Genomic DNA, 10,460 nt, shown 5'->3' on the forward strand with positions numbered 1-10,460 from the left:
ATAGGAACAAAACTGGCCTATCTATGATTGAATCTATGATTTTTTTTAAAAATCGTTATGTTTGTGGTCTCTCACATTTTGAAAATCTGATAGGATTTTAAAAATCTTTTAGTGTGGGCCAACCTTTACCTTCTTCGTCTTATCTGCTCTGATGCAGAACAATGGGTTCCTTTCAGTTTTCCACCCCCCTTTCCCAACCCTCCCAGGAATCCACATTTCCAACCACAATGTCTGTGAGTACGCCTGGGAGCAGATATTGGGACGACATGAAGATGCTTCCAGGATTCTTGGGCTCTCTCATTGTTCTCAAGGGAGAACACTTTGAGACATCCGTGATCACTACTGAGACTGCTCTGAGCTAGCCATCCCTCTTCTCCACAACATTTTTGATGAGCACTCAAGATGTTCCCATTCCATTTGCACGTTTTCATGGATGAAACAAAGGACCCAAGCATATTTAAACAGTTTCAGCAAGTATATTTGGACTACATTTGGGTACGAAAGGCTGACATTTGGAAAAGCACATGTCTGGAGTTCATACAGACACTGAGCAGATTTGGGTTTCAAAAGCTGGTCGGATTGGATTTTTTGTTAACTAGATGACAGAACAATTACGATAATAAAGTTGATCATTGCTCATTCTCATAATTGCTGCATAGTTAAATCTTGAAGATTATATTTGTCTGTCAATATAGGCAAACATTGAAAATAAGGCTTGAAGTGCAAGTGGACATGAGTTACGTGTCAAAACACATTTCATAACTGATTCTTGCATCACAACTCTTGAGAAAATCGATTTATCCAGTTATTCATTTTTAAGATAAGTTTCTTTTTCATTCTGGCTGTCTCTATATTCATGGCAAGAGAGTTCATGCTTTTACATTTTTGAGGTTGTTTAGCATCACATTTGTGATGGGAACAACCCCTGGCTTGCCAAAGAAATACACTAACATTGGGAGCAACGTGTATCGTTACAAAGTCACGGTGATGCACGCTTTCAATTTGTGGGTAATTGCTACAAGCTGATTTGGGGTTTAAAACTTTCAGCTTAGAAACCAAGATAGAGTGATGACAGGACATGCTTGGTCCACGTTTGGTCACAGAACTACAATCAAGCAAAAACCTGCAAAACAACAGGCATTCGGTGGGGTTGGACCAAGGTAAGTATACTTGCATTGGAGGAGATCAACATCTCTTTAGGAGAAACACTATATGAGATCATACACCTGACTAGCTTGAACAGCAAATTTGATTTGGCTGAGGGAGTTTGGGATAGCTGAATCAGATGTGGTTTGCAGAATCAAAATTTAATTCAGAACAGCATCTGTCAAGCAGGGAGATTTTATGTGGGGTGTTCCTTTAATACTAGTGGTTCAATCTTTCATCTTTTGTTTTTTGATTCTTTAAACCAAACCATATTAACTTCCTTTCTAATTTTCAGTCTGAATTCACAAAGCCCTCATTGTGCTCTGGGTCTGGCTAACAGAATGTAGAACAAGAGCGAGTGTACATGTCTGTGTGTGACTGCATTCAGACTTTCATTCTGGCTTGTTTATGAACAATGACCTTTCTGGAGAGTGCTTCACACCATGTCCAGACGTTCCAGTGAATGGCCATCTATGTATCTGTTCAATCTGGTACAGTTTTTTGGGGATAATGATTGGAAATTCACAGCATGATTCATTGACACAGCAGGGTCAAGTTGGAGACTAAAATAAACTCTGGACTGACACTGCTTAGATATTCCAGATAAAAATAACACTCAAGTCTTTCCCATAAGTACATTTTCCTCTTCAGGTAGGACGATGGTGATTCAAAGAGTTTTGCAAGAGGTGTAGGTGGAGTTTTGACATAAACATACGGGTGGAAATGGAGCAACTTTCTAAAGGTTAGATCTGGATGATTGCATTGATCACTGTTCTAGGAAAAAAAAAAACACTCACAGATGAGGAATGAAATCCATATCATAAACATTTAGAATTTAAAATAATGCTGTTTAAATTCTTGGAGCCCAAAGCACTTGAATGAATGAGGACATACAAAACCATGATATTGTAGAAGAAGAAAATTACTGGTTAGAAGATGAGGGCAACTTAAAACCACAATGTAAAAGAAAATGCTATGAGGTTCCAGTGAGTGATAATCATCTTCAATAACCACAGGATTCAAATTTGTTCCATATGAAAATTATTCAGTTCATTACATAATTTTATTTGTCTGCTGCTTCAGATTATTTGCTGCTCAAACTGAGATACTATTTCACGCAAATCTATTTAAAAAGAGCTGTCATACACAATGTTTACAGCACAGTCAAGTAAAAACATACTAATATTCCAGACATTTAGAGCAGTATGCCTTTTTATTTTAATATATATATATTTTTAAAGTAATGCAGCTGAAAAGTCTCGATCTCTAAACGTCACAGTGTTTGCTTCACTGCATCACTCTCAGTTCTGCAATGTTCCTGTAGAATAAACAAAATCTCTTCTCAGGACATGTCTGTTCATATCAACTTGTTTATTTTCCACTTTCTGTTTGTACCTTTTTTATTTCAAGAATTTAGCGTTAAGTTTGTCAAAAACCACATAAGACAAAATCTGTGGGCAAATGTTGCAGATGTATGGTCCAAGAGGGTTGCTTTATTTTTCAGGCTCAAATTACGTTGCAACTTTGAGTGGAAATCAATCTTTAATTTTTTTTTTCTCTCTCAATAGTTAGTCACTGGAAAAAATAAATAAAACTGACCAATGAGAAGTATAATTCTGAAGAAATTATATTGAAAAGATGAAAATATTTTACTTATTTATTTGAAGGACACACGGTTTCACAGACGAGGCTTAAGCCTAGTCCCAGACTAAAATGCATATTTGAGCTGTTTTAACTGAAATCAACTTACACTGGCATATCTTACAAACAAGTTAACTGCAATTTAATTGAAATCGTGACAAAGCTTAACTATAATACTTTAAAATACTTTAATACTGTAATTAAAATTAAAAGCTTTAAGTACAATGACCTTTGAGTAATATGAACTTGCGGCACCAAATTAACTTGTTTAATGAACTTTTTTAATTAATCTGTTTGAGCTTGATGCGGACAGATATAACATCAGTTATGAAAGTGAGTTTGAGGCACTTCATCATTGCGTTTGATAACTTTCTACACATTTTTAGCATCTTACCTGCAGGTACAATTGAGCTGAATGAGTACAGTCTGAACACTGTCTCTGTAGCAGAGTTGCAGATCCTAAAGTCTCTGACAAACTGCATGATGAGTCACAAAATTGTCAAGGGTCCAGAATTCAATTAGCACATCACAGCAACATATTCCTGCCTTCCCTATCAAATAAAGCTTGTCCAAGTGACACCATCGGGACACCACACCCTGTTTGAGCTGCTTCTAAACATGCGTTTGATCTCTAGTCTCAACAAAACGCGCTAAATGACACATTAAGGTCACTGACAGTTTAATGAGAGTTCAGCGCTCTTTTGTGGTGGTGTATCTGTCAAACTGTTTTGTCTTGGTGGACACAAACTGGCCACTAATGTTCGGACAAAGCCCATGTCTACAGGTTCATTCATTTGCTGGAGTGTCATGTCAGGTCACAACCCCTAAATCATCAGGACTCCAAATCGCAACAGCATTATCTGGAATAGATTTACACTGAAATAAACTTCAGATGTGTGCACCTCTCTTTGCTTCCATTCATCCTCTCTTAACCGCTTGCAATTTCTTAACTGAGACATTCAGACGCGTTTCTGGATGGGCACTTTTTTCTGGACGGGCCCAGCGGAGGTATTGCTAATGTGAATTGGCTGAGTGAACCAAAGCCCCTCATCCTGTGTTTTCATTGACTCTTTCTCTCCAGCCCCGGGAGTACGAAAGCTAAGCTAATTAGTGCACCGCTGGTCTTTCTTCTCCTGCTCAAGTACAGATATGTGAGGTTTCATTTCTCATCTGGCTCGCTCTGTGGCCATCGCAATCAGTTGGAGCATTTAAACCTCCCTGCCTGACAGCTCCCAGTGTCATTGGGAAAAACAGTACCGGGAATGAAACTTTTCTTGGATCCTGTAAGCCAAATGCCCAGTCACGCTAACCTAAACCACCCTGGAAATCAAGTACAGTTAAAAAAATCTAATAAATGTGAATCTGATTGATAATATTGCAGTGTAGGCATGAATGCTTTTCCTATAGACCTTATTCACCAGAGAAACAAGCACACAGCCATCTTTAGAATTTTGTCTTTGAACTTACGTTTTTGCCGTAGCTCTGTATATTTCTATGGCATCTGTCGAAGAGTAATTAGCTGGTGAAGTGGATTTACTTATTGTAGAGTTCACAAAAGTTATCATGAGCATTGTAATGTATGAAGCAGATGTCATAACAAATTTCAGTAGACCGGTACCATTTTAAAACGAGCCGTTCATTCATAAATCCGTAAAATCTTGCCTCCATACTGTGGAAATACAAACTGGAAGAAAGAGCGCCGCGCGTAAAAGGGGCGGGGCTACATGCGGTTTATAAACTGCATTTATTCAAAATATACAGGGAAGAACAAACATTTACAGAGAATTAAGCATTGTAGCTTACAAAACATTTGCTTGGTTATTGCTAATGTTCATTTTATAAACTCATTGCTTAAGGAAATACCGAAAATATATTACAAAATCAAGAAAATTAATTTTGGGGAAAGACAAATTGTACTTTTTAAAATGGCCAAAATATGAAATGTAAGAAAAAAAAAAAAAAATGGATTTAATATTGGAATCAATATTTTTGGTAATTTTTGTAACATTTGAAATATATAAATACAATACAATACAAAAAATACAAATATTTTTATATATATATTTTGTGTGGATATGGTGTTTGAAACTTGTTTCCTTACAAGGTAGGCTACCTTCTTACATAAAACACTGACTGGGCAACCATGCATGCAGTAAGGTAACTGGCTTTAGTTTCGGACGCATCTATTATCACTGCAGGAACATTGATTTCTCGATTAGGTCAGCTTAAGAACAAGAGGTTCACAGGTTTTTGGTTCTCTCTGTCTGTCCAACGAAAGATAAATACGCTATGCTGTCTTTGTGTTAAGATGCATTCAAAGGATAAGATTTCTTCTGTGTCATTTAAAAAGATCATTAAACTGCAGGGAGACTAGATGGTTTAATCGCAATGCTCTCAGTGTGTCGATGTCACAGTTTAGCGCCACATGTAGCACATTAAGGGGTCAGGGAATGAACTTTGATTAACTTCTACAAACCCCACTGTCGGCTGCTTTGCTGATGACCTCACACGCTCATTCACACAAATGCGCTCGCACACCGACCATAAGTCAAGATGAGTTCATCTGTAAAGTTCACACCAATAAATTACGCAGCACAACAAGTGAAGCTTTTGGTCGTGGCGCTGAGAGAAAATAAATGATGTAATTTTTAAATTCATATCTAAAAACTGAAACACACAAGATACTAAATGGAATAGCTGTTATGAAGCAGAATGAAAATCTTTAATAAACCGGTGTGGTTTCATCTCCACTGTGGTTTACTGGTTAACTTATCAGGGTGCAGCATTAAACCATAAAAGGGAAAGATTTCTAAATTAGAGCACTTAATGTAGACTTGTATTTAACACAAAACGTCTGGAGTTTACCCCAGGGTGGGTTCACTCTAAAGTGGATCTGAAAGGCCGTTCTTTACCAATGTCTTGAAATTATGGTCATGTAAGTTAAATATAAACCCTGAAAGGCTAATGGAATCATACTTTATTTCCATACTCATGGTGGAAGCTGTTTTAGGCTGCCATTAATGCAGTCGTCTCCTCTGCTGGCAGGTGTCTCTTAATAGATGGGCTTTTCTTCCATTATACTGGAAACATATGTTTCATATCCATATTCTCCAATGCAGTTACGAAATATTCTGTGGTTCAGCGAAGCAGCCAAAACATTCTGCAGCGAAAGAGTGACACGAGTGCTTTGTCTACATGCAGGAACCTCAAAGACACAAACAGAGGAGAAAGGAAAAAAGAAGTTGAAGAGGTAAGGGGAAAAGAGGAGAGATGTGAGAAGATAATGAAAAACAGAAGAAGTGGACGGATTGTAGGAGCACTGAAGAAAAAGAGAGAGAGGGAATGAAGAGTCTAAAGTAAAAACCTTGGGTATTTTATCCAGTCATCTTGGTAAAGGCCGGTCTGGAGCCAGTAATTGGATTCATATTTCAGGACGTGCGATGTGGTGATACTGATCTACAAGAAGCCCCCCTGCCAACTCAACACACGTGAAGCGGTGGAGTCGCTGTAAAAATAAGAGATTTAGAAAAGAAATTTGCATTACCGTTTTGCATTATCATATACATTGACTTGCTGTCCATGATCTAGGGCTCCACTCAAGCTCTACATTTTTTTCAGAACTCCATTTTTAGCTGTAAACGATGTTAATCGTTACGCTAACATCCACCATTTAAAAAAAAAAAAAAAACTTCCAAAATCGTTAGCAAACTCAAACTCACACACGCACACACACACACACACAAACCAAGCACAGGGAGCATTTCTGAAGAAATTCTGCCTTAATATGATCAGTCGCTCTTTATTTTCATTTAGCCTAAAGAATTTCTGTCATCTACCTCAATCAGAGGCCTGTCCACACAAACACACTTACATGCACGCACATAGCATGGACACACACATGCCTCTGGCCTTTCAAAATAAGAGCTATAGAGAATTGAATCCAGATGATGGGTGAAGATACAGATGAAGGATTCAAGGTCAGATCTGATGGTATTAGATGAGCGTGTGGGTATCAAAAGTCAAGGGACATGTTTGTCCTCAGATTTGGAGAATATATGATGACTAACATGTCCTGTGATATCAACAATGTCATAACAAATGTATCAAAGTGCCTGAAAAAAGTCTTGCATCCATTACACTAATTCTGTGAAATTTAATGCAAGGTCTAACAATTGTGTGGAAAAAGCAAAACAAATAGGTAATAAATTATATAAAATAAACACACACACACACACACACACACACACACACACACACACACACACACACACACACACACACACACACACACACATATATATATATATATATATATTTTGAAAATACAAAACATTGTATAAAAGTACTTCAAAATTCCAAGAGAAGGCTCAAATGCCTCCCCCCACCCCCACACACATTTAAATGTGTCATTAGTGTTATTGTTTGTGAGCAAGAACAAAAAAAAATTATTTGTTATTTTGATATTTATACCTTTTTTTGTCACTGGTGTCTGGTGGGCTGTCAACAAAAGTGAGGTTTTCCTTTAAGCTTCATAATAATGTCAAGAATGGTCAAAAGTACAAGAAAAAAAGAAAAATAAAGATACCAACAACATTTAAGTTCAAAAACTTAATTGAATTCAATCAACATTTTTTGAGAATGACCTATGCACACACACTCTTCTACTTGTGCTTTGTTTATTCTGGGCAGCCATATTTAAAACACTCATTATAGCGTCTTGTCATCACATGCTCTTGACATGTTTGATTTACTGCTGTCAGTGTGCAGTTCCAGTCTATAATATGAAGCAGCATATCAAATGACCACATATTTTCTTTTCAGTGGCTGGGAACATAATGTCTTACCCTCTAAATGACCTTTGTGTTGTCTGACTAAGAAAAGGGAGGAAACGGGATCAGAACAGCTTTAAAGTGGGCTCCTCGAGAAGATGGGTGTTGGCATGCTTATCAGCAGTGGGTGCAAGCAGGAACAGATATGGGACACAACAACACACTGCAGAGATTTACAGATATGCAGTTCTATACACCTTTGTGAGGAAGCTGAGACGATGAGTCGTGTCCTCCGTGTAACTCGGTGACCGCTGGAGATCCACCATCTGGCTGGAAGCTGCTTTGTTCTCCATGGCTGTATAACACACTGTCTGTATCAGCCCAATTTGCTTTTATCTCCACACACTTATTACATCATCCATTGGTCTCCTAGTGTGTGTTTCAGTTTCTATCACTCATGCCTTTTTTTAGATCTGGCTTGTTTTACTCACTCACACACACCCCTCACCGTCTGACTGTAATAACAATGACTTTGTCAATAAAATACATTATGCTCCTCTCTCTCTCTCTGGACCTAAGAACATCTTTGTGGTTTTCTCTCTCTCTCCCTCTCTTGCCTGAGGCTGCACACAATGGACTCTGAGGTAGTTGTCCAAACAGCGCTGTGAGAAGTTGCATCGGTGTGCCACAAGATATGATTCACTCTATTTTACACTGCTGTTATTTAGAAGAAAGCCACTACATCCGTTGGGGTTAAATGCCATGTGGAGCATCTATTTAAAAACACTAGATCTCTGATGTCTCGTATGAGGTTATCAGTACACAACCAGTATTTAGGAGCACTAATTTTTTTTTTTTTTTTTTTGGCATTTATGCCATTACTGGAATGGAGTATACTTGTGAGACTTGAGAAAACCTGAGAAAACTAACATGCTAAATTATACTGTATGCAGTGCTCATCACAAAAATACACACATCCTATCATTTTGAAAATGTCATCTCTCACCTTAGTGTTGATCGCTCTCTGAGTTCAATCTAGGACAGCAGCAAAAAAAATAGCCATGGTAAGTTATTGACATGAGAAATGGCAGAACACATGCTGATGCCGGTGTGAGCTCATATCCACACAAATTAGCACACTGTCAGAGTATGTAGTGCTTTAATTGAAGACCGTTCTATGTAACGAGCTTATTGGAAAACACCTCTACTTGAATTCTAATTGAATTGTGAATCATACAATTCACTCCAGTTTCCAATACAGTGCCTGTGTAACGGAGGCCAGCTAGTAGTCGCTGAGCGAGTAAACCTCACACCTCTGATCTCAATAAGCGCTTTAGCGACAGACACTAGATGCTGTAGTCTTTAGCCTCCTTGTTAGAGCACCTGACTCTCACGCCGGAGACTCGGGTTCGAGGCCCGCACAGATTGGGGCGAGTAGGACGCTTGGGGTTGAGGGATTACACCTGTAGGATATGATTACAGGGGCAGATTATTGATTAATAAAGATTAATTAAGTACCATAGTGAATGATAAATTGAACATTAATTGAACATTGTATAATACATTGTTACATTTGTATCACATTACCATCTCCATATGTATGGCCTTTCTGGCATATAGTAAACTTGCTTAGAAGCTCACCTGATACAGCATTGCACTTGAATGTTCAGTGAAACACATGTCCCGGAAAAAGAGCTCAAAGATTTCCAATGCATTTGCATTATCTCACAGAGCATTTGCCTTTTAGCACCACTTGCTACACATTTATTTTCCGAACTGTTGCGATGTACAACCGATGAAATAAAATTTTGATTGAAAATTGAACCTGCTTTTAGCTACATTTCACTCTGAAAGTTGCTGTAAAACATGCAAGAAGCAAAGTAATATAATTAGCATTTAATCTGGGGGGTTAATCATTAAGATTATTCTTAATAACTATACTTATTTATAAAGAACATTTTATAACACACCTCTCCATGATATGAGGGGTTTTATAGGCTATTTTTCTGACATTAAATAAAATGCTACCATTTTCACTTTTCTACTCTCCAATGACAATTCTGAAAGAAAACACAACGGGAGACTATTACTATAGTAACAACCGCAACTTTAATGTGTATCTGATTGAAATTAAGCCACAACACAACGAAATAAATTCACAACACAACGGAAAATGTACAACACAACGGAAATAAGCCACCACGAAATAAAGAAATAAAGCCGCAACACAGCGGAAATGCTACCGACCACCAGAGGGTTTTTAGAGCGCGGCAAAGTTAGTTTTCCATGCCACTGTTCTATAGAGTCAGCAGTCTAAAAAATATATCAACACCACGATTAGTTTTAACAGCTAACCATGTATATTGATTGATTGATTGATTGTTTTATTCTACAGCCCTTTATCAAACTTCTCAACACACAGCCAGCATCAGATTGTTTTTAATTAATGCAACAACTGATTAACACTATCTTTGCCTTAATTCTGATTGGGTGGGCAAGATAATCGTTTGGGTGGAACATATTTCAAAATATATTGTATTTTCAGATTGACAGATTTAGAATGACATGAGGGTGAATAAATGATGATACAGTTTTTGTTTTTAGGCTAATTCTATACCAAGTCAAAGTTAGACTGTATAACCAAGCTGTATACATAAATGGCTGATTTTTTTAAGCTCACAGGGTGCTTTCATAGCTCATCAGAAACCCTGTTCTCTCTGTTCTCCCCCAGGGTTCTCTCAGATGACGAACGTACAGCATCACTGGTTTTCATCTCCCCTCAATCCCTCAACAACTACTAGTTGTGCTCCATTTGGTGCAGATGTTAAAGAGGGAAACACATTCTGAAAGCTTATATCCTGTTTGCATGTTTTTAATGACAGAATAAATAAATAAATATTTTCT

This window comes from Squalius cephalus (assembly GCF_949319135.1).
Source record: "Squalius cephalus genome assembly, chromosome: 3".
NCBI lineage: Eukaryota > Metazoa > Chordata > Actinopteri > Cypriniformes > Leuciscidae > Squalius > Squalius cephalus.